The sequence below is a fragment of the Capra hircus genome, chromosome 28, assembly GCF_001704415.2.
Source record: "Capra hircus breed San Clemente chromosome 28, ASM170441v1, whole genome shotgun sequence".
NCBI lineage: Eukaryota > Metazoa > Chordata > Mammalia > Artiodactyla > Bovidae > Capra > Capra hircus.
The window spans coordinates 27,747,788-27,772,842 of NC_030835.1; the positions used below are offsets into that span (position 1 = coordinate 27,747,788).

The 25,055-nt window shown below is 42.3% G+C and overlaps 1 non-coding gene across 1 annotated transcript; it reads left to right on the forward strand.

Moving 5' to 3' along the window:
• Nucleotides 4,259–4,331, forward strand: TRNAG-CCC. Its single transcript has one exon. It is a non-coding gene; the product is annotated as a tRNA-Gly (tRNA).

Below are 25,055 nucleotides of genomic sequence, written 5' to 3' on the forward strand. Positions count from 1 at the left end.
GCAAGACAGTGAGAGTAGGGTAAAACTGCCCTGTGGTCCAGCAATGTGGCCATCATCTGAGGCACAGTGACAGACAAGTGGCAGGTGTCCATGGAAAGGGTGATGAAGTGGAAAAGAAACAATTCATTTTCAACCGAGGTTTTTGGAAAATCCTCATGAAGGAAGTAGTCGTTCATGTGTCTTGAAGGTTCAATAGCAATTCAGTAGATGGAGAAGAGGAAGCCATCAGACAAAGAGGATAAATAACTTGTTGGATGTTATACAGCAGTGATGGAGCAGAAATTGAATCATAGGCTCCTCACCCGAGTTGAATATACTGTCAGTCCTCCTTATTTGTGGATTTGGTATTTGCAAACCTGTCTACTCACCAAAATTTATTTGTAACTCCAAACCAATACTTGGGGCATTTTCACAGGTGTTCAATGGACCTGTGCAGAACGGCAAAAGATTTGAATCACTGGACAAGCATGTGCCCAGCTGAGGTCAAACAAGGCAGTGTTCTGCTTACCTTTCTCCTCTCATTGCTGTAAACAAGTATCCTTTTCACGGTGTCTTAAGTGCTGTGTTTTCACATTTTGGTGCTTTTTGATGGGTGATTTCACTGTTTATAAAGGCCCCCAAGCATCGTGCTGAGGTGCTGACTAGACTAGAGTTCCCAAGTGCAAAATGGCTGTGATGTGCCTTGTGTTAGATAAGTTTCGTTCAGCCTTGACTTACAATGTTGTTGGCTGTGAGTTTGATGTTAATGAACCAACAACATGTTTTAGACAAGGCGTCTTTAAGCAAACATATAAAAGTAGGTTGTATATTGATATGTAGATGAGACATGATCAGAGGCTCACAGGAACCTAACCCTCCATTTCCCCTGGGAGCAGTGGTTCAGAATTCACCAATACACTGTTGTCAACAACTTTATTGAACACAATGACCACAAAAAATGAGAATCAACACTATTTATCATCACCTCCCAGATTTGAAATTGGACCATTGTTTCTCTACTCATCACTCAGCATCAACTGCCACCTCACGGCTAGACATATACACATACTCACACAGGTACGCACGTAGGCACACACACTGCAATCTCAGGCAGGCACTCACATCTGTGCGTGCACGCATATATGCAGGCTTCTCCCCAGAGTAGCTTACATCATTTTTAGAGTTCAGAACAAAACAAAAGTGCAAGGCCCTTGCACAATCATTATGAAAAACTGAAAGACGGCAGAACAGAGTGTTAAGCCAACTGCAGGTCCTGAGCACACACTGCACACTCACGAAGCTGGCCCTGCCTCTCCCTCCAACTACTCAGTCATGACCTCACTGCAGCACGTGGGCTTCTTTCTTCTCTGGAACAAAGAAAAGCTGATCACTGTTCACCCTACATCATTTGAAATGAGTTTATCAAGCCATTTGGACTTACCAAATGTCTGCAGGGAAGAGGGTAATAGACCCACAGACATACACTGTGATGACTCGGTGGCTGAAGAGCTGGCTTGGCCTCTGGCCTCCTGGAATCAAGGGACTTGGAGGGGATTTCATTTTTCTCACCAACGACCAACCAGAGTCACGTGGGCATGTGCGTCAGAGCACAGCAGAGCTGCAGGGCTCCACTTGGTCCCTCGCCAGTCCCCTGGGCCACATTCTCTGCAAGAAATCTCCTTAATGAGTTGATCGGTCCTGATTTAGCCTCCATGAGGTTCCTGGACAATGCTTGGGACTTGGCAGCCTCTCTCAGGTGGCCTCCATTCAAGGAGTGTGGACTCTCCAGAAAGATGTTCAGACTTCCAGGACAGAAGCAGGCGGAAGGCGGCTGCTAGACTCCTGAAGCCGATCTGCTTGGCTCCGAGTTTACTCTTTATAAAGGCTGTGGCTTAAGTCTCCAGGGAGGAAAGGAAGGGAGGGGGAGAGCAGACATTCTGAAGCAACTCATCGAAGGCAGATCCCTGGGCTACAAACATTTATCTGGGCTTTCCTCACCCCTCATCTCCCCCAGACATGACAGGAGGGAGATGAAGTCGGGCAGCCTCGTAGGCTCCCGAGGAAGTAGGCTGGGCTTCCTTCTGGAGGGGAGGACCCAGGCAGGTGAACAAGCTCACTGACTGCACCCTGCAACCTGCAGACCTCTTCACTTCTCTCCACTCTGCAGCAACACATCGCAAGACGTTCAGAAGCATCTTCTTCCCAAAAGCTTTCTGAGCCATGGGCAGGGAGCAAGCTGTACTATTTGCATTTGTATTCTGTGGTGTGTATGCTTTCTGTGAAAGTTGCTCAGTTGTGTCCCACTCTTTGTGATCCCATGGGCTGTAGCCTGCCAGACTCCTCTGTCCATGGAATTCTCCAGGCAAGAAGACTGGAGTGGGTAGCCATTCCCTTCTCCTGATGGCTCAATCAGTAAAGAATCCACCTACCAATGCAGGAGATACAAGAGATACAGGTCTGATTCCTGGGTGGGGAAGATCCCCTGGAGGAGGGCATGGCAACCCACTCTAGTATTCTTGCCTGGAAAATCCCATGGACAGAGAAGCCTGGTGGTCTATCATCCATAGGGTCACAAAGAGTTGGACATGACTAAAGTGACTGAGCATGGACATACGCCTTAACAAAGTGGCAGAGACTGGGTGGCTTAAACAATAGAAGTGTATTGTCCTGCAGTCCTGGAGTCCAGAAGTTCAGGATCAAGGTGTTGGCAGATCTCGTTCCTGCTGAGAGCTTTGAGGGAGAGTTTGTCCCAGGCCTCTCTCCTTTCTTCTTGTAGTTTTCCAGCCGCCTTGGCGTCCCATAGCTCGTAGATGCATCCCCTGATTTATGCCTTTGTCTTCACCTGGTGTTTTCCCTGTGTTTCTGGTTCCAAACTTCCCTCCTTGTATAAAATACTTATAAGGCCCACCCTTCTCCAGTATGTCCTCCTCTTAACTAATTACATGCAATGACCCTGTTTCCAAACAAGGTCACATTCTGAGGTATGGGGATTCAGACTTCAATGTACGCATCTGGGAAAACTCAGTTCAACCCAGAACAGAGTTTGTGGTCAAAGTGTAGAGCAGAGGTGGGATTTAGCAAGCTGACGCTCGCAGAGATGGGCCAGACCAGAGTGCTGCTTGGACAAGAGGAAGAGGTGGGCCATGAAGTTTCACATGGACTGTGGAGCCAGATTGTGGGCTATTTTAGGAGCCAGGCAGAGTAAATTCAGACTTGGTGTGGACGGCAAGTGGGAGCTGCTATAGACTCTTGAGCTGGATTATAATAGTATAAAAATGGCATTTTTAGAGCAATGGCTCAGGCAGTGGTGTTGAGGATGGATCTCAGGGCATGTTGGTAGCGTCAGGGGGTCTAACTGGAATCCAGGAGGAATAACAGCAGGAGGGGAGTGGAAAGGATGTGACATTTTTAAAGGAAAAGAATATGGTTAATTAACTGGGTTCAGGAGATGGGAGCATTAGCAGTATGTACTTGAGTTGATGATCTAGTTGAGAAGGGATAAGTGTGCACACACGCGCATGAATATACACGCCCAGATGAAGATCTTAGTTTGGAATGTATTGCGTTTAAAATGATGTTTAGCATCTAAGAGGACATGTGATCTATTCAGAGGTCAGCAAACTTTTCCTGTAAAAGGTCAGAAGTAATTGTTTTAGCCTTTGTGGGCCAACTGATTCTGTTGTACTACTCAACTCTTCTGGAAAGCTGCCACAGACTACATGTAAATAAGTGGGCATGGTGTCACACCAATAAACCTTTACCAAAAAATGAGCAGCAAGCTGGATTTGGTTTCAAGGCTATATAGTTTGCCAACTTCTGCTCTAGATGACTGGATATACGATACAACCATTTGTTAAAAGGAGAGAGAGCATACATGTCCTTTAAAGATTTTGTTATGTCTTTTGGATGTTGAATGTTTAGTATTCATTGGAAATTTATGCTATCAACTGAAACCTACCTATTTACTCATGCATGCAACATTTTATTGAGAACCAGGTAGGTGCCAAGAATGTTCATATATTATTATGACAATCACTTCCCACCAGCAACTTTGTGAATGGGCAACTCTTATTCCCATTTTATAAATGAGGAAACTGAGGAAGCCCTCATCAGGCAGTTTGGAACTTATAAACTTTCTTTCTGACTAGGAAGTATAATTAGTCTCTGGGTAGAGGCCTACTACTCAAGGCAAGGCTAGGCTTGAGAGTCTGCATGAGACAGTGTCAAATTTAACATTTGCTTACATGTTGTCAAAGTTTTACATTTGCTTTCAGGGACTTCCCTGGTGGTCCAGTGGCTAAGACTCTGTGCTCCCAATACAGAGCTCTCAGGTTCAATTCCTGGTCAGGGAACTAGATTCCACATGCCACAACTCAGATCTGGCACAGCCAAATAAATAAATAAATATTTTTTTAAAATTTGCTTTCAATTAATGGTCTTCAGGATAATTGGACTCTGTGTTCTTGCTAGAGAGAAAGGTCTTAAAATTTTGTGATACCTACAACCTGTCACAATCCTGGAAGTGAAAAAAAACTGAGGGAAGATAATTTAAGGCTCATGAAGCTTGCCCTTTTCTCTAGATTACCTACATTTTTTCCTTCGACCCAGTTGACTGCTAAGTCATTCACAGAATCTATCGTGTATAATTGCAGACAACATCATGATCTCTGTGCTAGATTTGCTACAAAAAAGTTGTGTAAATTTTGCTCCTGACTTAACTGAGAGTTTTTATTGAAACATTCCTCCATATATTGCTTCCTATGAGAAAATGATCTCAGAATTTGACATAAGAAAAATCCTTGCCTTCTGAGAAAATATGATTCTGCTCCTCAGTTAAAATGAATTATGCAACTAATTGTGTTTCCCTTTTTGACTGGGTTTCTAAGAAGCCCAGAGCCATGACTAAAGTACAAAGATGACAACTATTGTCATGTACTACCCAACGTTTTCAAGGCCATAGCCTCTTGTTGGTTACTGTTTTATTAATTTTATTTTTCCTCCCATAAGCTGCTTCAAATAGTCCTTGGAGAGATGAATATTAAATTTTTTTATGTTAAATTGATTCAGAATCAAAGTCAAGTCTTTCAGCCAATCAAAATAATAACCTAATATCCATTAGACTCAGGAAAAAATGTTGTGAAGGACTTTATGATTAAGGATAAATATTTGCTTTGGTAACTTTTAGAGGATACATGGTTTTTGTTCTATGATGACAAATGATTGCATATCTGCTAAGTGACTTGCCTAAAGGGACTCCTATATGTTGGGCTGGCCAAAAAATTCATTTGGAATTTTCCTTAAGATATTATGGAAAAACACAAACGAACTTTTTGTCTAACCCAATACTTTAGCCATAACACTAAGGGCTGGGCGAGGACCCAGAACAAGCATGAAGTTTGGAGTTAAAAGATCTAAGGAGTCTAGATACTCATGTGACTTCAAACAAGTCTCACAACCTCAGCTGGATTGTTTTGAATGTCCCTTCAAACATCACCTTCTAGGAAACGATTGCATACTTGCTGCTGTTTGCCATCTACTCCCTTGCACTGTTCCTCAAGTAAATCTTACTCTTCTAGCAACACTCTAATAAGCATCTGGGCGTCAGGAGCTATATCCAGGCTTGGTTCTATGTCTGCGCTAAACATATCAACATATATATATATATATATATATACACACACACACACATTATATATATATATATTCACTGAGTCATATAAACTACATTTCAAATGGACTTAAGATAGTTCACAAAGATGAATGCAAAAATATAAGATTAAATAAATAAAAAGTAGTTTTATGCAGAGCAAAAAAAATAATTAAGACTAGAAACATGAGAAGGTATATAGATAGGTAGGTAGGTGGATAGGTAGTAGGAAAGCACCTGGTGAATGAAACCCTATCACCCATCTGCCTGCAGAGAGCACATTTGGTTTCTGCTCAAACACAAATTGCCTTGGAAACTGAAGCAAATGGAATAAAAGTGTGAAGAAATTTCTTTGTCTTAAATTTAACCAACAGAAAATGGAAACATAGCATTTATTGATTGGGTGTTAAAAGTCAGTTGCTGAGTCACTGATCTATAAAGGTGCTTACAGGATGCCGTAAATGGAAATTCCTTCAGTCCAAAAGGGCAGTATGGAAGTTTCACAGATTTGCTACAGTAGAGCAAGAAGAAGCGATATTTCCTTTCTGAAGGATTATGTTTCACTGAGGAAAAGTTTTAGCTCTTAACGGCTGCCTATGGCTCCCACAGAATGAGGAGCTTCTTGGAGAGCAAAGCAAATAGTGAGTAGCAGGGAAAGGGAAAAACAAGAAGGAAGCAGGTTGAGGGAATTCAGCAAACAGCCCTTCTTATGAAATTAGCGAGTAATAAGATAATATAAGGCCCATTCCTCTTTACGGGGAATATTCTCTGGTGAACTCTTCAAATGGAAAATTCTCAAATACTGTAATGCACTGATATGAAAGATTTATGTAGCAAGAAGCCAGAACAGATAGCAGAAGAAATTTGAAGCTATGAAGGTTGGCAGTCCTGCCATTAATACTTCATTCATTTAACAAATATTTATAGAGTCATTACCATGTACTAGACACTGTGCCAATCACTTGAGGGAATGGGGGCAAGGGAGATAATGATGAGTAATACATCATATCTGTCTTTAGAAGCATGCATCCTAATGGGAGAGCTGGCATAAGAGAATTCTTATTAATGCATTAAAGGTATTTATTGAGCATCTATTATGTACTAAGGCTAGTGCCAGATACTGCAACAAACTAGAATGAACACAATCTGTATTGAAATGCTAAAGTAGAAAAGTGCTATCAGAAGGGTTTTGTTTTTTTCTTTTTTGGTCTCAGCAGAGAATTAACACAAAGACCACTGATAATTGAAGAGATTAAATGGAATTAGACAGGGTCCATGTAGACATGCAACAAAGCATCAGGAAGGGAAACAGGTCAGAACTTAGAGCCATTTCTTTCTTGAGCTATTTCTTGGTATACTTCTCATGAATAACTATTTAATTTTATATAAACAAAAGATTTTCTTAGTTCTGAACACTGAGATTGTTGGCTCCCTAAAATAGTGACCTCATACCTTACCTAGTGGCAGAGTCTGAATGAATGATCTGAGTCTCCAGGAGAAGAGAATCCAGAGGTAGCAGGTATTCCGTGTATGGTGCAATACCTTCTGCCCCATGGCCAAGGCAGACATTACTAATAGATCACAACAGTTTTTCCTGCTATGCCAGATGATCAGGGGTGGTCTTGGCACATAAAGATGAAGTTTTTTGCCCTGTGAATGCCCTCTAACCCTTGGGATTTTCCTGGACACTTAATACTATGAGAAACAACTGAATACTTGAGTTTCTTCTGGTCTCTCTCTCTCTCTCTCTGTGTCTTTATTGTTTTTTCTCTCTCTGTCTTGCCCGCACATTATGCTAGTGCTTACATACATATTTTAGGTAATACTCACAGTAATCCAGTCAGTAGGTGCTATTACTATCTCCTGAAACTAACTTGCCTGAGGTCTCACCAGTAGTAAGTAGTGAAAAGTGAATTCAAATCCATACTGTGAGCCTAATCCCGGAGCTGAAGCTTGTTCCTGCCTGCAGAATCAGAAATGGGAGGCCGTCTCTCCCAGGAAGTAGGGCTGTTCTTGTCAATGGAAAATTCACTCCTTGTTTTCTAAACCTGAAGGCATCATCTGTATTTCCAGGAGAAAAGGCAGAGTTGGATGACCCCTCAATCTCCAGTTGAGTTCAGTCTCTCAGTCGTGTCTGACCTTTTGTGACCCCATGAATTGCAGCACGCCAGGCCTCCCTGTCCATCACCATCTCCCAGAGTTCACTCAAACTCATGTCCATCGAGTTGGTGATGCCATCCAGCCATCTCATCCTCTGTCATCCCCTTTTCCTCCTGCCCCCAATCCCTCCCAGCATCAGAGTCTTTTCCAATGAGTCAACTCTTCACATGAGGTGGCCAAAGTACTGGAGTTTCAGCTTTAGCATCATTCCTTCCAAAGAACTCCCAGGGCTGATCTCCTTCAGAATGGACTGGTTGGATCTCCTTGCAGTCCAAGGGACTCTCAAGAGTCTTCTCCAACACCACAGTTCAAAAACATCAATTCTTCGGAGTTCAGCTTTCTTCACGGTCCAACTCTCACATCCATACATGACCACTGAAAAAACCATAGCCTTGACTAGAGGACCTTTGTTGGCAAAGTAATGTCTCTGCTTTTCAATATGCTGTCTATGTTGGTCATAACTTTCCTTCCAAGGAGTAAGTGTCTTTTAATGTAATGGTTGCAGTCACCATCTGCAGTGATTTTGGAGCCCTCAAAGATAAAGTCTGACACTGTTTCCCCACAGGTTTTCCTATTCTTCACCGACTCCTGGAGCTTGCTCAAACTCATGTCCATCAAGTCCAAGATGCTTTTAACCACCACACTTTCTCTCCAGGATATGGTAAACTTCTTAGGAATAATTTAGAGTAACTGTGATTTTCCCCCACACATAAATGAAACACACTGTTATCACTAAAAAAATATAACAAAACTCTTCCATTTGAAATCTGTGAATAAAAACATAATATCAAATATACATATGTTAATGCAAACATATACGTATAAGACAAAAATAAAACACCTTTCCAAAACAACAACAACAAGAAACCCATCCAACCATCTCATCCTCTGTCATACCCTTCTCCTCCCGCCTTCAACCTTTCCCAGCATCAGGGTCTTTTCCAATGTGTCAGTTTTTCACATCAGGTGGCCAAAGTATTAGAGTTTCAGCTTCAGCATCAGTCCCGCCAATGAATATTCAGGACTGATCTCCTTTAGGATGGACAGGTTGGATCTCCTTCCTGTCCAAGGAACTCTCAAGAGTCTTCTCCAACACCACAGTTCAAAAGCATCAATTCTTCAGCACTCAGCTTTCTTTATAGTCCAACTCTCACATCCATACATGACTACTGGAAACACCATAGCCTTGACTAGACGGATCTTTGTTGGTAAAGTAATGTCTCTGCTTTTTAATATGCTGTCTAGGTTGGTCATAGCTTTTCTTCCAAGGAGTGAGCATCTTTTAATTTCATGGTTGAAGTTACCATCTGCAGTGATTTTGGAGCCCCCCAAAATAAAGTCTCTCACTGTTTCCATTGTTTCCCCATCTATTTCCCATGAAGTGATGCCATGATCCTAGTTTTCTGAATATTGAGCTTTAAGCCAACTTTTTCACCTTCCTCTTTCACTTTCATCAAGAGGCTCTTTAGTTCTTTGCTTTCTACAAAAGGTGGTATCATCAGCGTATCTGAGGTTATTGATAGTTCTCCCGGCAATCTTGATTCCAGCTTGTGCTTCACCCAGTCAAACATCTCATGTTCCTGCTTCTTCACCAGATAAAGGAGGAAATAAGATGAGAGGCCCAGGTATCTGTGCCTGCATCCACACTTCCCCACTGCCCAACCCCCAACCCCCACTGTCAGTGACCATTACATGAAAGCAACAGCTGATATAGAAGAGTTGGCCTAGAGGAAATGGATTAACTGCTTGAAACACTAATGTCTTTATCTTTTTTATGGGGAAGCTGATTTGAATTCCATTTCTCATTCTGCCCCATACTCATTTTTTTGGGTAAAACAGATTAAGAGGACAAGGTAGGCATTAGAAAAGAGAAACAAGAGACATGGACTTAGAGAATCATAATTCCTGCCAAATCAAGAGTTGAGTTTTAAGGAGAAAACCTCATTTTCTGAATAAATATTCACAGAACTAAGATGCAGATTGAATAAGAAGTATAGGAAATAAAGCTCTTTCTATATGGTAGACACTTCTTTAAAAATATAAATTTTATTTGTTCTTGGCTGCACTGGGCCTGCATTGCTGTGCATGGGCTTTCTCTAGTTGTGGTGAGTGGGGGCCACTCTTGGATGCTGTGCAACAGCTTGTCCTTGCAGTGGCTTCTCTCGTTGCAGAGCACGGGCTCCAGAGTGTGCGGGCTTGGTAGCTGTGGCACACAGATTGCTTCGCCCTCCAGCATGTGGAATCTTCCCGTGTTCCCCACAATGGCAGGCAGACTCTCAAGCATAGGGCCACGAGGGAAGTCCATCCTACTTCTTTAAGTGTTTTTCATGGGTTAAAATATTTGCAAAACCTGTAAAGTTGACATTACTCTTTTTTCTTTTATAGGTTGGGGAAAGTGAGGATCAGAGAATTTAAGACACTTGCTCAAGATGACACAGCTATAAATGGTCAATCCAGGAGTCAAACCATGGTCCTTAACCCCTAAAGCTCTTAATCAATTTAGTACATCCATGTGAAAATGGTATAAACTATCAAGCACCAAAGCCCAAAGATACTATGAAGTTAATGAAGCTTAAGCTTCAGGGGTCCTTTCTAAGACCCTGGGAAACACCCCAGTAGTTTTTTTATTCATAATTTTATATTCATTTATGTACAGAGGCTGCCTTCAATTATATAAGCTTTGAGCCACACAAAACTTGAATCTGCATGGAAGCACCCTATCATTCTAGATTAGACTATCACATCATTCTCATCTCCCACCAGCCCACAGAAGATCTACTACAGCATTCTCTCCTCCTGGGTATTATTCATCATCCAAATTCCCAGTGTTTTCCTCCTCTGGAATCTCATTTTTTGAGACAGCAAGTTGTGTTGGGTGCTGACAGTTTTCAGCCACTCAATAAAGAGTATTAATCTTTTTTTCTGGCATCTCATATACGACATTGCCAATGGTGTGTTTGTAACCCCTTGTGAGAACGGCCAGTCTTCTAATTATAGTAAATTTAGTCAAGGAAAAGGGCCCAGATTTTAAACAAACATCCATTAATTCTGCATTTGCATGTCATGCTCTGAAATCATCTTTTTCTGAGTCACGGATTATCTATTTAGATCAAGCCACAAAAAACATCGTGTTTTGTTACTTTGGGGCCTTAGGGAAGGGTAAAAGAATTCTAGTCAAATATCCTAAGAGATTCTGTCCTCTTCAAAGTAAAACATCTTGGTAAATCATTAATCGTTCTTGAGTGACTACACATTTAGGACAAGCATATATTTATGCTAAGTGAACTACATTTCCAGAACCACAACAATGTAGAATATACAATTCTTGAAAGAGTTAGCGAGCCCTGGAGAACACTGAAGTAAGGTAAAACTTGATTTGGAAATTAATTTGGACCATATGATTACTGGGACAAGACTTATAAAACTACTTCTTCTTTTTAGTTTTTAAAAATGTATGTATCTTTAGCTGTGCTGGGTCTTTGTGGCTGCCCTCAGGCTTTCTCTCACGGTGAGTGGGTGCTGCTGTCTAGCTGCGGGGCACAGGCTTCCCCTGTAGGGCTTCTCTTGTTTGGAGCATGGGCTCTAGAGCGCCGGCTCAGGAGTTGAAGCACGCAGGCTCAGTTGCTCTGTGGTGTGTGGGATCCTCCTGGACCAGGGATCAAACCTGTGTTCCCTGCATTGGCAGGCAGACTCTTAACCATGGGGCCACAAGGGAAGTCCCAATAATTAAAGACATGTATATGTATAAAACAAACCCAGGTATGTGGAAGAGAGTATTAATTTAAGCAAGAGCACTATAACTAACAATCTGTGGTGGTAACTAACAATGGTGCTGATGATGAGGCTGATAATGATAAAAGTTAGCATGATTAATTATTCACTATGTCACGTACTGTGCTGAGCACTTTAATGCATCATCCCATTTAATCCTCCTGAGTCTACCATCATCACCATTTTCCAGATGAGGACACTGAGTTCCAGAAATGTCGAGTGGCTTGCCAACATCATTTGATAAGTTATGGGCTTGGGATCTGAGCAAAGTCTGTCTCATAGCAGAACCCAAGTTCTTAGACACTGTTCCAGCTATTTTATCTTTTGGGGCTCAGTTTCCTAATTTGCAAAATGAGGGGCTTGACCTCCCTAATCTCTACTGTTTCTTCCAGCTCTACAGCTCTAAGATGCTATGATTTCAAGTTGCCATCCTCTGACAGCAAAAGAATGCTTGTTTTTTCTTTTTTCTTTACTAATATGTTTGTTTATCAAATTGATCTCTACCGGCTCAGGGTAATTAAAACCCCACAGCTCTTACATTCCCCAAATAAACAGAGGCATGCACATCCAGCATCCCTCACAGCACCACACATGGCATCTTACATGAAAACCAAGAGTAGATGGAATGTGGCAAGCTGTGCAAACAGAGGAGTAAATATCTGTGTACCCCAGCCCAATGTACTGGAAGTTTCTGCTTATTTGCTGACAGCACCAAGTGCTGACCTGGGCCAGGGCTCCCATAAACAACTTCAGATGTTCAGTTGGCAAAGCGTAATATTCATGATTCTAATATTGATGATAACCAGGTGGCACTAGTGGTAAAGAATTTGCCTGCCTATGCAGGAGATGCAAGAGCCACGGGTTCAATCCCTGGGTCGAGGAAGAGTCGATGGAGGAGGAAATGGCAACTCACTTCACTGTTCATATCTGGGAAATCCCATAGACAGAGGAACCTGGAGGGCTACAGTCTATGGGGTCACAAAGAGTCAGACGTGCCTGAACAACTGAGCACAGCGCAGCATGCAATCAAGTGGTGGGTTTAGAAGTGCAGCATATTGTTCAGCAGCTTGTGATCCAGGTAACCATTTATTCGGTCCAGAATAACAGAATTAACAATATGAAAAAAATGGTCAGGCCTTCCAGATTAAGAAACTCTCATGGCAGTGTTCGTGGTGCACAACCTTAGTTACCATGGGACTCGAGATGTAGAATGTTCCAAGTTCTTGTCATTTCTGGACTTCGAGTATTTGTTTACCTTTTGTCTAAGGTTACATTCCTGAATGGAGGCAGGAGCAGAACAGGATTTCCTACAAAGAGTATGGATGACGGTTCTCTAAGTATAGTCTATGAGGATTGGGGAGAGGACCTTTTGTTTGTTTCACAGGAGCTGATGTGTACTTCTCTTGCTGGCTTAGCTCTTGGACTATTAAGATAAAGTGTGTGAAGCCTTGCCCTCAGGAGCTTGTGGCATGGGTGAGAAGATGCACATAAATATCTATTTGTATGCTTACTGGGTACATACTTCTTTCTCTGTCTTATGTTCATGAGAAGATGGCATTGGATCTAGGCCTTAAAGAATAACAATTTAAACATACAGACATTGGGATGAGAGTGGAGAGGACAAAAAGGTAGGAAGAGAGGTTAGGTGAGGGAAGATAAACAACAGACTGGACCTATAACAAGCCTGTCTGTGTTTTTCTATTACAGCATCATTACATAGTTGTCATTGTGGTATTATTTGTTGACTGACTCCCTCAACTGGATGGTAAGCTCCTTGAAAGCAGGGACAAGGAACAAATCTGTTTTATTCACTGGCACATCTCCAGGGCCTATGACCCTGTCAGATCATTAGAAGGGGCTCAGTAGATATGTATACCAAATAGAAAGGAAGACAAATGTGTAACAGGACTGACCCAGAGTGGAGGCACACACAGAACCCTTAGATCAAAGACATATGGTAATTCAGTTGTCCAGAACACCAGACAAGATTAAAAAAAAAAAAAAAGTCAGAGCCTTACCTTGGTGTGGTCATAATGCTGGCTAGGCAAAGAATAAGAATTAAAGAGAAAAACAAGCAGACGTTAAGGCTAGAAACAGGGACCAGAATGGGGGACAATTTAATTAATTTCATCAAATATGGGTCAACGATGAGCCAAGCATTATGGAGGTCAAGATGAACTTCAACAGTGTTTCAAAGAAAGAAGATTATGTCTTTTAGGTAAATAATAGCTTCATAGTACAGGCAATGTTTCAAGTAGAACTTGAACAATAGATAGGAGTTTCTTCTAGAATAGAAATAGAGAAAAGAAGGACATTCCAAAAAAACAAATATTAGAGATGAGAAGAGAAAAAGCATTTATGAAGAACCAAACTGTGTGTCCAGTATTAAGTATTATACTTAAGTATAAAAGAGATCAGCCCTTGGTGTTCTTTGGAAGGAATGATGCTAAAGCTGAAACTCCAGTACTTTGGCCACCTCATGCGAAGAGTTGACTCATTGGAAAAGACTCTGATGCTGGGAGGGATTAGGGGCAGGAGGAAAAGGGGATGACAGAGGATGAGATGGCTGGATGGTATCACTGACTCAATGGACGTGAGTTTGAGTGAACTCTGGGAGTTGGTGATGGACAGGGAGGCCTGGTGTGCTGTGATTCATGGGGTTGCAAAGAGTCAGACATGACTGAGCAGCTGAACTGAACTGAACTGATACTTAAATCTTATCTATTCTTTGCTGTACCAAATGGGGTAAGATTGTAACTGAGGAAACTGATGTTCCCAGTAGAGCTGTGACTTGAGTCAATGTCTATCTGACTTAAACCTGGTAAATGATGATAATAATATGTAACATTTACTGTGTCATCTTCCTTATCCTCTTGGGAAACCCCATCTTTCATGAGTCAGACCAAACATCACTTCCCTGATAATTTTACCTGCAAGCCTCTGCACTGAGTGTTCTGTAGATACCCTAATTAAAGTAGCTGTCTCACTGCATTGCAATTGTCTGATTATATCTATTTAAGACACATTAGATGGTGAACTTGATAAGGTGAGGGACTGGATGTATCTGCCACCTTCTATAGATGTGCTTTAAGTGGCACTTCTTTGTATAATCAAATTTTGAATTCACCATCAGACGAGCAGAGTCTAAAATAAATGGCTGTGTGCTAGCTGCAAGGGAGGCTGGTAAAGTGAGTTTCTATCATCAGTTTTGTGGTGAAATGGACTAAGGTGTTAGAGAATCTCCCAATATACATGTGGTATTCGGATGAACTAAACATTCAAAAAAATAAAAATACAGAAGTCTACCAGAGAAGGCGAAGTTGTTAAATCATTCCCTGATGTACTTTTGAATTAAAAAAAAAATAAATCCTGGTTTGTCTATGGGTTATGGATAAAGAAAGAATGGGAGAAAGGTCAAAGGAATGACCATCCTCACAAAGACCCAGGTAAGCCGGCTACATGGGCAGGGGCAGCAGGTTGTAGAGTTGACCTCCTGAGTTCAGTGTGCACATCACTGGTGGGATACCAGTGATTTTAAGGGTTCATGAATTTTAAAAAGTTTTAAATAGTTTTTTAAATGTGATGTATATTGGACAAAAATAATTAGCACATCATAGCTGTGAGTTCACAGCTGGTATTGTTTAGGAAAAAGGTTAAGTTAGGTTCAGTTTAAAAGGACCAGTTCAATATTAGAAGCATTAAATAAATAATACAGCAGGGGGCATGGAGCTGTGGCATGGTTTCTGAAGGTAGCAGAGGAACAGCTATAGTCTGGGAAAGCTCCCACATGGAGGTGGGGACAGGGCTTCACTCACTGCCTACATGTCTTTATCTCAGTGGGTCTCAACCTCATACATTAAAGGAGTATGAGAAACCTCAAAACAGGGCCAACATGAGACCTCCTGTGGGGTCTTCATTTGGTTTGCCATGCTTGCCGAGACTGCTTGTGAATTTTAGAGAATTGAATCTGTTCATCTTCCTCAGTCATCCATGTCTGGGAAATGTCAGACCCCCAAGTTATCAATCTTTAAATGCTGATCTGTATCTGAGTGGCCTTTGGGGGAGGCATCTTCATGTTTTTTGATTTGATGAATGATTTACACCCAAATTTTAGAACTTCCCTGGTGGTCCAGTGGTTAAGAATCTGCCTTGCAATGCAGGGGATGCAGGTTGGATCCTCAGTCAAGGAACTAGGATCCCACATGCCACAGGTCAACTAAGCCCATGCAGAGCAACTACTGACCCCACACACCACAACTAAGCGAGTTCGTGCACTGCGACAAAAGATCCCGCATGATGCAATGAAGGCCCTGCAGCCAAGACCTGATGCAGCCAAAATTAAAAACAGAAAACCCTGCCAATTTTGATTTGCTCTAGATATGGATCTGCTCTCTGGCTCATTAGCATCCTCCAGCTTTCTCATCTGTAAATCCTTCCCTTGAGTTACTGGCCACTCATCCTCAGTTTGTGCATTGACTTGGTTGTGTGCAGGCCCAGAGTTCAGCTGCCAGTCTAGCTCACCAGAGGTCCATGGTGGAAGTGGAAACAAAGTTCCTGAGAATGACATTAATCTGCTTATAGAAGTTCAGCTCTAAGGAAGCTGCATTACCTTTTTTAATGGCTTCCCCTCCCTATCATTTAATTCCTTTGGGACTTTTATGTTTCAATAAGATCTGCTACTTCAGGAAGCAAGAGAGGAAAGAAGTAAATCCAGATTGGAAGAATAATGCGGATGGATACTGTGGAGCACCTGACATTGGTTACAATAGTGGAGCAGCTTCAGCATGGGGAGACTCTGGCTGAAAACGAAGTTGTAGCCGTGAGGATGGGCTTCCCTGGTGGCTCAGATGGTAAAGAATCTGCCAGCAATTCAAGAGACCTGGGTTGGATCCCTGGGTTGGGAAGATTCCCTGGAGAAGAAAATGGCTACCCACTCCACTATTCTTGCCTGGAGAAACCCCACGGACAGAAGAGCCTGGCAGGGTCCATGGGGTCTAAAACAGTCAGACACGACTGAGCAACTAAGCAGAGCACAGCAGAGCTGCAGCAGTGAGGATGGCCTAGAATCACTGCGCTGTTGTGAGGCAGTAGCTGAAATTGTTTCATACTTGGATATGTGCATAAGAGAGAAACATACAGTTGCCTTAAATGAAGGATCTTTTTAGATCTTACATTTGGATTACACTAGTAGGGGCTTTTGACTCTACTAGTTAAGCTGGGTGGACTCTCAAAGATAGTGGGGCTAAAGATTATACCCTTAGTAAGTTAGTAATTGATTTTATGGTTGATGGTATTACTGCTCACCAAATGTTCCAGTTTCCTTGTGGTGCATTTTCTGTGGGGCTTTCCTGATGGCTCAGCAGTAAAGAATCTGCATGTAATGTGGGAGACAGGGGTTCAATCCCTGCGTCAGAAAGATCCCCTGGAGAAGGAAATGGCAACCCACTCTAGTATTCTTGCCTGGGAAATCCCAAGGACAAAGGAGCCTGGCGGTCTACAGTCCGTGGGGTCTCAAAAGAGTAGGACACAACTTAGCAACTTAAATAACAACAAACTTTTTTTGCAGGGCAGTTATACATTTCTACCATGTTAAATATGCAAGTGGCCAGGATGCTTTAGCTAATGAAACATGAGTCAGAATGATGCATAATTCCTAGGCAAAGGCTTTAAGAGCCAGCAGTGTTTGTTTTTTTTTCCTCTCTTTTTCCTCTGTCCCAAAGGCTAGCAATGTTCCAGGTTGGGTTCCGGAGAAAAAGGGACTTGGAGCAAAGGCATAGCAGACCTTCAGAGGATATGCAATGAATTCAAGAAGTCAATCTTTGTTCCTGTAAACCACTAAGACTGGTGTTGTGTGTTAATGGCAGGATGATGTAGCCCATCCTGGCTTATGAGTTAGTAATGATAGTAACCCCAGCAATAAGACAATTGCCCTTTTTGAGCACTTGTGTGTACGCATGCTCAGTCACTCAGTTGTGTCTGACTCTTTGCGACTCTATGGACTGTAGCCCAACAGATTCCTCTGTCTGTGGAATTTTCCAGGCAAGACTACTGGAGTGGGTTGCCATTTCCTATTCCATTTCCTACACCAAACCCTGAGCTAAGCATTTTATATACTGCATCTCATTTAAGTTGGTAACAACCTTGAAAGGTAGATTATTTCCTCAGTTTACAGATGAGGAAGTTGAAACTCGAGAGGGCTAAAAAGGTTTCTTGTGGTTGCACCATGAGTGTACGGTCAGGATTTGAATGAACCCTTGCTATTAGCTGCTTTACTTTATTATACATCCAGATTCCAGTAACTGTTGTTAAGCTGTTGTCCCATGTAAGAGCCAAAGGTTCAGATACTCTGATCCATTGGATATGGGTCCTTATAGGGAACGTTTACTGTGTGGATAACAACAAACTGTGAAAAATTCTTAAAGAGATGGGCATACCAGACCACTTTACCTGCTTCCTGAGAAACCTATATGCAGGTCAAGAAGCAACAGTTATAACCAGACATGGAACAATGGACTGGTTCCAAATTGGAAAAGGAGTACACCAAGGCTGTATATTGTCACTGTCTTATGCAATTTATATGCAGAGTACATCATGCAAAATGCTGGGCTGGATGAAGCACAAACTGGAATCAAGATTGCCGGGAGAAATATCAATAACCTCAGATATGCAGATGACACCACCCTTATGGCAGAGAGTAAAGAGGAGCTAAAGAGCCTCTTGATGAAAGTGAAAGAGGAGAGTGAAAAAGTTGGCTTAAACCTCAACATTCAGAAAACTAAGATCATGGCATCTGGTCCCATCACTTCATGGCAAATAGATGTGGAAACAATGGAAACAGTGACAGACTTTACTTTCTTGGGCTCCAAAATCACTGCAGATGGTGACTGCTGTCATGAAATTAAAAGGCCCTTGCTCCTTGAAAGCAAAGCTATGACAATCCTAGACAGCATATTAAAAAGCAGAGACATTACTTTGCCTACAAAGGTCCATAAAGTCAAAGCTATGATTTTTCCAGTAGTCATGTATGAATGTGAGAACTGGACCATAAAGAAGGCTGAGTGCCAAAGAATTGATGCTTTTGAGCTGTGGTGTTGTAGAAGACTCTTGAGAGTCCCTTGGACTGCAAGGAGATCCAACCAGTCGATCCTAAAGAAAATCAATCCTGAATAATCATTGGAGGGACTTATTCTGAAGCTGAAGCACCATTACTTTGACCACCTGATGCGAAGAACTGACTTGGGAAAGACCCTGATGCTGGGAAAGGTTGAAGGCAGGAGGAGAAGGGGACGACAGAGGATGAGATGTTTGGATGGCATCACAGACTCGATGGACATGAGTTTGAGCAAGCTCTGGGAGATGGTGAAGGACAGGGAAGCCTGGCATGCTGCAGTCCATGGGTCACAGAGTCAGACACAATTGAGCAGCTGAACAACAACAGGGAGCAAACTTACAAAAGCAAGGCATGGTCTCCCATAATCTGGGGGACAAAATATGAAAATGTAGCTAATCAATTGCTTATAATTTATAAAAACCTATTATTTATCATATAAGAGAAGAGTCGTACGTAATGATATTCCATTGTAAAACATGCCCTACAACCATAGAAATAACCCAATAATTATACTACCTTGATAGCATGTTGGAATCTATATAAAGTTATATAAAGAGCACAAATATTTACCACCAAAATTCCACTGTGCAGGAAATTTGGGGGGAATATTTGGAGAGACTATTTAATATATAAATATACTACATATGTGTGCTTCCCTGGTGGCTCAGTGGTAAAATTTCCGCCTGCCACTGCAGGAGATGCAGATTCGATCACTGGGTCAGGAAGATCCGCTGGAGGAGGGAATGGCAACCCACTCCAGTATTCTTGCTGGGAGAATCTAACGGGCTGAAGAGCCTGATGGGCTATAGTCCATGGGATTGCAAAGAGTTGGACACAAATGAGTGACTAAACAACAACTACATGTGTATGTTTACAAACACTTTAAATTACATCATTTATATGTACATGCTGCTGCTGCTGCTGCTGCTGCTGCTGCTGCTGCTAAGTCGCTTCAGTTGTGTCCAGCTCTGTGCGACCCCATAGACGGCAGCCAACCAGGGATTGGCTGGGATTCTCCAGGCAAGAACACTGGAGTGGGTTGCCGTTTCCTTCTCCAATGCATGAAAGTGAAAAGTGAAAGTGAAGTGGCTCAGTCGTGTCCGACTCTTAGCAACCCCATGGACTCTAGCCTTCCAGGCTCCCCCGTCCACGAGATTTTCCAGGCAAGAGTACTGGAGTGGGGTGCCATTGCCTTCTCCATTATATGTACATATATATTTATAAATACACATATATGTGTACATATCTATTTATCTATATATAATATGCTTTAGAAATAATGGTCTGGTTGACTCACATTTGAACCACAATATATTGTGCCTTAAAGCCTAGTTATTAGATAATTATAGGCCAAAAATACTCTTGGTACGGTATGCACGATTACACACAGTAAGGTTTAACAAACTACTGACGACCAACTAAATTAATAAGATATGACAAAACCACAGCCATTTGCAATTAGAAAACAAGAATAGCAGCAATTTAAAAAGCACAATCAACCAACTCAAGACAACGTGGATAATACACTGACAAAAAAGGATCCTTCTCAACACTTGTGGGAATTCCATCCAAGTGAATGTGAGCTTGTGCTGGAGCTTGCAGTATTGCCAAGCATTGGGAGCCAGAATTGTTAGCAGAGTAATGAATTAGCAGCCTCTATAAACTTATAATGTACTACATTGAATTTATGAAGACTAAAATTTAGGGACCCCCTTATGCCTACAAATTAAATCACGATCAGTTTTCATCCACTGAAATGGCAACTAGTCAACAAATTTCACTGGTCACAGTTTAATAATCACTGTTCCAAGATGTCTGGTCAACCAGTTGCCCAACTTTTTTCTATTTTGACCTTCTCTTTTGATAGATCTTCTGGCAGATACTTCTGTACTTGAGAGCCCATGCATCTGCTTCCTATGCATTTTCAAAAAAAGTCTTTGGGGATCTACTGCTCACCTCTGAGAACACATTTGCCTTGCCAGGTGCTTTAGTGCTGAGAGAGAAGCACCTTGTGTTGAGGGCTTGCATGGTTCGTCCTGACCCAGTGGTTAGCTTCACATTTCCTAAGGCTGAAAGAATGCCAGCCCCTTCGTGGACCATACCTCCAACCTGCTCCATAGGTACAGGGCAAAGGAAGGAAAGGGTGCTTCAGACCTTGGTGGAGAAATGTTTTTTGGATTCCTAGCTGCAACAGCCAGGCTAAAAGCCTTTGTGTGACTTTTCCCCAGGGCTCTTTCTGGACCACGATCCAGGTAATTTTGCAGGCTTCCCCATTCCCTCTCCCCTACTCTTACACCCCCGTACCCCTTCTTGATCCCAAGCAGAGGTGAAGGGTAATGGCTGACTTGGTTTCCGCTCCAATGAACACTGAACAACTGAAGATGTCATTTTCTAAGATTCAAGTTTTGATCATTCTTAGTTTGAATCCTGCTGGTACAGCTGCCTGTATATTTTCTCAGCATATATATTACTACTTAGGATACTCTGTGTTACGTGTGGAGTCATGTCCCCCAGAACAAAAATATTGAAGTCCTAACTCCCTGGGACCTCAGGTTGTGATCTTATTTGGAGATAGGGACTTCACAAAGGTGATCAGATTAAATGAGGTCACTAGGATAGGATCCAGTCCACTATGATTGATGTAATTTCACAAGGGGAAATTTATACCCAGAGACAGACATGTCCAAAGGGAAGACCATCGGAGACACAGGGAGGGCATTATCTACAAGTCTAGGAATGCTCAGGGCCACCAGACGCTAGGAGACAGGCAAGGAACAGATTCTCCCTCACACCCGTAGGAAGGAATCAACCCTGACAATACCTTGAGTTGGAACTTTTAGCCTCCAAAACTGTGAGACAACACACTTCTGTTGGTTAAGCCACCCAGTTACAGCAGCCCCAGGAAACTAATACACCATGTAACTTTGCCAGTGGTATTAATTCATTAAAATTTAATTCAATTTAACAAGTGCCTGTAAATAAATTCAGGAAGAGGTGGTGATATCCGATAATGGCTTAATGTGCTTCTCCCTCCTCCAGCTCTCCGAATCTCCTCTTCCCCACTGCGACCTATGCCCTGTTTATCCTCCCATCCTCTCTCTGTCCCTAAATCCCCTCCATATCCTCAGTTCCCCCTCTGCCAGCTTAGACTCCCTGGCCATCATTAGAAGCATTTTCTTGCATTTTATCAGCTACCTCACCCTCTCTCTCTGCACTTTTCTTTTCTGGAAAACCTTGACCTTGATTAAATCCCATTCTGCCTTGACACAAACAATTAAATGTGGCTGGGAAAACACACCCATTGAACAGCCACTAACCTGGGTTACCTGTCTAGCCCTTCCTTCTCTCTACAAAGGACTATTTAACTACTACTTCCCCTCCTCAAAATTCTGGTATCTTCTCCTTTCCCCTTCCACTCTTCACTCTCAACAAGTGACCTTGCTTCTTGTTTGACAGAGAAGCAATGAAAAGAAGACATCTAAACATTCCAATTTCCACATCTTCCCAAACCTATGCTGTTGCCCTGATTGGCCTCCCTTTACTGTGAGTGGGCCATCCAAGCACCTATCTAAAGCCAGCCCTCCTCCTGGGCGCCAGACTTCAGCTCTTCTCCCTGTGGTGGCCTCCTTCTCTCCTGCATCATCAATGTTCCCTGTTTACTCATCTACTGGGTATTTCCCATCAGCATACAAACACGCTGGGAGTCTTCACATTAAAAAAAAAAAAAAAAAAAGAACTTCTCCCCACACATACCTCTTCCAGCTGCCTCTCCATTTCTCAGATCTTACTTATGGAAAAACCATTGAGCAAATTGTCTTTAGCTTCTCCTCTAATTTCTCTCCTGTTATTGTCTCTTGAAGTCACTCCAATCAGTCTTTTGTTGCACAGGATTGTCACAAGAATAATCCTGTGATGGTGCAAAGACTTCCAAGTCAGTAAGTCCATTGGTAAATTTTCAGTCCTCATCTTGCTTGACTTATACATGTCACAATGATTACTTCCTTCTCATTGAAATATTCTTTCTTTCAGTTCAGTTCAGTTCAGTCACTCAGTTGCGTCTGACTCTTTGTGACCCCATGAACTGCAGCATGCCAGGCCTCCCTGTCCATCACCAACTCCCAGAGTCCACTCGAACCCATGTCCATTGAGTCGATGATGCCATCCAATCATCTCACCCTCTGTCATCCCCTTCTCCTCCTGCCCTCAATCTTTCTTTCTTTGGAAATAATCTATTGCCCCCTCCCCCAATGTCCTATAATGCTTTCTCCTCATTTCCCAAACTCAACATGTTGACATATCCCAGGACTCAGTCCATTTTGAATTTTTTATCTTCTGTATTTGCTTCCATTCCCTAGATGATACCATTCCATCTCATGCTTCAAATATCTAAGTGATCATCATCTCAACTTTATTTTTCAATTTTTCTCTCTCCCTAAACTCCAGACTGAGACGCCCACCTGATACTTCCACTTAGATGTCTAACAGATCTCAAGTTTAGTATATATCCCCTGGAGGATATGGCTATCCACTCCAGTATTTTTGCCTGAGAAATCCCTGGGACAGAGGAGCCTGGTGGGTTACAGTCTATGGGGCTGCAAAGAGTTGGACATGACTGAGTGACTGAATACACACCCATATACACTTTGGCCATGCAGTATGGCATGTAGGATCTTAGCTCCCTGATCAGAAATTGAGTGTGGAGTCTTAACCCCTGAACCACCAGGGAAGTTCCTAGATCTCAAGTGTTTAACATAACCAAAATTAATTTGTAATTTTTTCTTCCAGCAATAGCCTTAGTAAAGTTTTTCTTCCAGCAATCAGTTCAATTCAATCACTCAGTCGTGTCCAGCTCTTTGCAACACCATGGACTGCAGCACACCAGGCTTTGCTGTCCATCACCAACTCCCGGAGCTTACTCAAACTCATGTCCATCACGTCAGCGATGCCATCAAACCATCTCATCCTCTGTCATCCGCTTCTCCTCCCACCTTCAATCTTTCCTAGCATCAGGGTCTTTTCCAAATGAGTCAGTTCTTCACATCAGGTGGCCAAAGTATTGGAGTTTCAGCTTCAGCATCAGTCCTTCCAATGAATATTCAGGACTGATTTCTTTTAGGATGGACTGGTTGGATCTCCTTGTAGTCCAGGGGACTCTCAAGAGTCTTCTCCAACACCACAGTTCAGAAGCAGTTATTTGGTGCTCAGCTTTCTTTATAGTCCAGCTCTCACATCCATACATGACTACTGGAAAAACCATAGCTTTGACTAGATGGACCTTTGTTGGTAAAGTAACGTCTCTGCTTTTTATGCTATCTAGGTTGGTCATAACTTTTCTTCCACCTAGCAAGCATCTTTTAATTTCATGGCAGCAGTCACCATCTGCAGTGATTTTGGAGCCCCCCACCCCCACCCCTCGGCCAAATAAAGTCTCTCACTGTTTCCAGCGTTTCCCTATCTATTTGCCATGAAGTGATGGGACCGGATGCCATGATCTTAGTTTTCTGAATGTTAAGTTTTAAGCCAACTTTTTCACTCTCCTCTTTCACTTTCATCAAGAGGCTTTTTAATTCTTCTCCTTCCATAAGAGTGGTGTCACCTGCATATCTGAGATTACTGATATTTCGCCTGGCAATCTTGATTCCAGCTTGTACTTCATTCAGCCAACATTTCACATTATATTCTCTGCATATAATTTAAATAAGAAGGGAGACAATATACAGCCTTGACGTACTCCTTTTCCAATTTGGAATCAGTCTGTTTTCCATGTCCAGTTCTAACTGTTGCTTCTTGACCTGCATACAGATTTCTCAGGAGGAAGGTCAGGTTGTCTGGTATTCTCATCTCTTTAAGAATTTTCCACAGTTTGTTGTGATCCACAGAGTCAAAACCTTTGGTGTAGTCTGTAAAGCAAATGTAGATGTTTTTCTGGAACTCTCTTGCTTTTTCAATGATCCAGTGAATGTTGGCTATTTGATCTCTGGTTCCTCTGCCTTTTCTAAATTCAACTTGAACATGTGGAAGTTCACAGTGCACATACTGTTGAAGCCTGGCTTGGAGAATTTTGAGCATTACTTTACTAGCATGTGAGATGAGTGCAATTGTGTGTGGTAGTTTCAACAATTTTTAACATTGCCTTTCTTTGGGATTGGAATGAAAACTGACCTTTTCCAGTCCTGTGGCCACTGCTGAGTTTTCCAGATTTGCTGTAATATTGAGTGCAGCATGTTCACAGCATCATCTTTTAGCATTTGAAATTGCTCAACTGGAATTCCATCACCTCCACTAGCTTTGTTTGTAGTGATGCTTTCTAAGGCCCACTTGACTTCTCATTCCAGGATGTCTGGCTCTAGATGAGTGATCACACCGTCGTGGTTATCTGGTTCATGA